This window comes from Octopus bimaculoides, chromosome 22 (assembly GCF_001194135.2).
Source record: "Octopus bimaculoides isolate UCB-OBI-ISO-001 chromosome 22, ASM119413v2, whole genome shotgun sequence".
NCBI lineage: Eukaryota > Metazoa > Mollusca > Cephalopoda > Octopoda > Octopodidae > Octopus > Octopus bimaculoides.
In genome coordinates this window covers 14,717,465-14,721,382 of record NC_069002.1, presented here as the reverse complement: position 1 = coordinate 14,721,382, position 3,918 = coordinate 14,717,465, and positions in this window count along the sequence as shown.

The window sequence follows — 3,918 nt, the reverse complement described above, 5'->3', positions numbered from 1 at the left end:
TATATAATCGTTATTATGGTAACAATATTCGTTTTCTTTCTTTTATTTAATCCTACTAAAATCTATTCTAAAAGGAATTATCGAACGATAAACAATCACGAGATAAACATTAAAAGAAAAGTAAATAAAAACTGAGGCAAGACAAAAAGAAGTGATTTAAAGAAAAAAAATCAGCTTTATGAGATTACCCACGAACGATTTACATCTTTAATTAGCATCCTAATTAGCGTCTCTAATCAGGAAAAAAAAATGAGAACTGTGAATAGAAGCAGAAAGAAAAATGCAGCCAAAGAAGAGCTGAAAAACTTTGCTATGGATCATAGCTGCTAATCGTTAATACTGTCGCCTAAACGTGGATCTTCGTTCGTCCAGTTACCAACTGATTTGCAAAGTAAAAGGCATTATTCCAGTCTCCGTATATACTTTATTCTGCATTTTACATCAATTACAAATTGTATATATTCTTATACGCAATTAATTTAACACGTTCACTATGGCATGAATGCCGAATTATTGTTGTGCTATTGTTGTTCGGTTCTTATTTCAAATCTACATTAGCTGGAAATAAGTACAGCTACCCTAGAGCTTTTAATCTCTAAGTAGTTTACAGACAAGCTAAATTTAAAATCTTATGCATAATTAATAAACTAATTTGGTCAACAGCACATAATATAATTATAATAATGTATTTCTTTAGGTTGCTTGCAGGTGAGAACAAAATTAACGATTGTAATATTGTTAGTCCAAGATTATCGAAGCAGGCTGTAATTGGAATTTACCATTCTAATTAAAGAGACGTAGAAAAAAAAGGATAAAAATACTTATGAAGAACTTAACAAGTGCTCCAGCATGGTCTTAATCGCGGTGCCTAAAATAAGTAGGTGAATAACAAGGTTATTGTTGTATTTAGTTAATTTTCTTTAAGGTTTAGGTTCAAATACGGCCAGCATCGACTTCAAATATTTCTGGAGACTATCATATGAGTACGAGTCAAGAGCTAAGGGCGATATAATTAAATTATGACTTGACCTTTGATCTCTGACCTCTCCCGATATGTTGTGTGTTTTGTCTATTTCATTAATCAAACCTATTATAGCGGCAATTATCCGATAACCACTTTATTATTGAAACAAACAAGACTGAACTGCAATCATTTTACCCATCACGACACCACAATGTCCAGTCGCCATTAAATACAGCACGGCAGTGTGATTAAGAAGTTCGATTCTAGATGGGAGACTTAACTCGTTCGCCCTGTTTAGCTCTACCACCTGGACCTCAAGTACGCCGTGTAGTTGAGTTATGTCGTAGACTTGCAAGGGCTCAGACCAGGTTTTTGCTTTGAGGATGATTTCCCCCAATCCCCTAAATTCCAGTGGTATTCATGACTAGATAACGAACAGAGCAAGTTAGGCAAATAAGGGAGCAACTGGCAGATCTAGTAAAACGAAGGACGAAATGCACTACGGTTCTTATTCCTAACCCTCGCGTTCTGCATTCATTCCTGCCGCGGTGTACGTGAGTAGTAGTAGTAGTAGTAGTAGTAGTAGTAGTAGTACTGGTGGTGGTGGTGGTGGTGGTGGTGGTGGTGGTAAAAAAAGGAGATCAACAACAGCAACAAGAGGCAGAATAGGAGTTAAGAATAAGAAAGCTGAAGACTAAGATAATGAAGAAGAAGAACAATAAAAAAAAATGTAAGAAAACTGAAAAAGAGGAAAAGTGAAAGAATTTGCGATAGAAAACGAAAGAAGAGAGAGAATGACGAAGGAAAAGAAGGAGAAGCAAGAAATAAGAGAAGAAAAAAGACGAAAAATAAAAGGATGGAAAGAAAAAAAGAAGAGAAAGAGAAGGGAAATGCATAAAGACGAAGAAAAGGAAAGAAAGGGCGGAAACGAAGGAGAAAGAAGGAAACGAAGAAGGAAGGAAGGAAGGAGATGGAAAAGAAGGATGAAAAAGAAAAAGGAAGAAAGAATCTTTGATATGAGAATAGATACGAGAGAAATTCTTAGAATATTAAGTAATAATTGAATTTTTCGTTTTACTCCGCGATGCCATTTACAAATGTTACAGAATTATCTTATTGTAAAGATAAAGATTGTTTAATCAAAGGTTGCTCTCTCGTTTTATTTATTTCTCATTGTATTGGTGTTTGAACAACTACAACGACAGTAACATCAGCAGCAACAACTATTCAGCAATGAAGTCACTGTGCGGTTGATTGATGTCCTTGAAATAGCAGCCAATTTGCTCTGAAATTATACTCGGTCGTCTTGAAAGTAGAAACAAAGGAAAAGCACATTTGGTTAGTATCCGGTTTCTCACATCAGTTTCTTAAATTTTCAAAATATTGCGAATTTTATGTTAGAAACTTATCAAATAAGGCAGCGAGCTGGCAGAGACGTTAGCACGCCGGACGAAATGCTTAGCGGTATTTCGTCTGCCGTTACGTTCTGAGTTCAAATTCCGCCGAGGTCGACTTTGCCTTTCATCCTTTCGGGGTCGATAAATTAAGTATCAGTTACGCACTGGGGTCGATGTAATCGACTTAATCCCTTTGTCTGTCCTTGTTTGTCCCCTCTATGTTTAGCCCCTTGTGGGCAATAAAGTAAGAAGAAACTGATCCAAATGAAAAGTTTGTTAGTAAACTAATGCAGGTATGTGCGTGTTTGCTTGTGTACGTATGGGTAGTTGTGTGTGTGTGTATGTGTGTGCGCGTGCGTATGCGTATCTACGCAAACATATAACACCGTCAGCAGTCCAGTATGAATACTAAAGATTACTAAACAATATTACGCAATCTCTGAAGATTTAACAAAGCAATCCACTTACGAGTTTAGGGTATTTTCATTGTTAAGGAAATGCATGAAAGATGCCATAAATAACTATTTTATGAACTTCCTTGTTTTGATTTGCTCTTTCTGTTATTCTCCCACTCACACCCTCTCTCTCTCTCTTCTGTTCTGGATATAAATAAAAGCAACAACATCTGTAGCAACTACAGCTGTAGTTTCTTACATTGGCAGATAGCGAAATATTTAAGGGAAGGATAAGAGGTTGTGTGCGTGTAGAGTGGGATCGAACCTGAAACAATGCAGCAACAAAGAAAATGTTTTATCTCCACTGAGAGGTCCTTTTCTGAAACACAAAGTAACTTCACTTCATTTAAGAATCAAAACATATTAACCGGTACACTCGTCTATGAGACAAGTTCCAACCAAGACCATCTCATCTTTTGACATAATCACAACTACATTCTCCAGCGTCTCCTTCCATTTTGCTCAAAGAAGTTAGACAGAATTTCGAGCATGTCATGCGATTTCTTCTTCCCCGTTGTTTTGAAGCTATTAGAACGCCTAGAACAAACACGCAGCAAGTCACATTCTGCCTCGTAACGTAATTTTCTTGTCTGGTCAACACTGCCACCGTTTGTCACCATTTTAACCAAAGTAGAATGTTTATTAAATCGTTGTCGAATGTTAATTCGAATAAGCTCCACAACAAAGTTGTCTGGATCCAAAATTGACAAAAGAAACACAAAACATGATGTAAAATATTTTATGAGAAACTTAAGATATATTTAGAATTAATACGTCTGAATGCGATCTTAAATAAAGCTATTAAGCTGTTCTTATATAACAGTATCTAGTTTTGAAGAACTTCTGTTGACGAGTTAGATTCTGTGGCAGAGAAATATATCATGATACAACAGTGTAATAAATTCCTTTAACTGTCACCCCAATATTTTAATATTTTGAAGATGAAAGAGTGAAGATTGAAAGTGTTAACACGAAATAAATAGAGAAAAACGAAAAAAAAGCAGACGTTGGGTGAGGAAAATATAAAGTTGATATGAAATATGAATCTATATTTGGATTTAAAATAAACACACACACACACACACACACACACACACACACA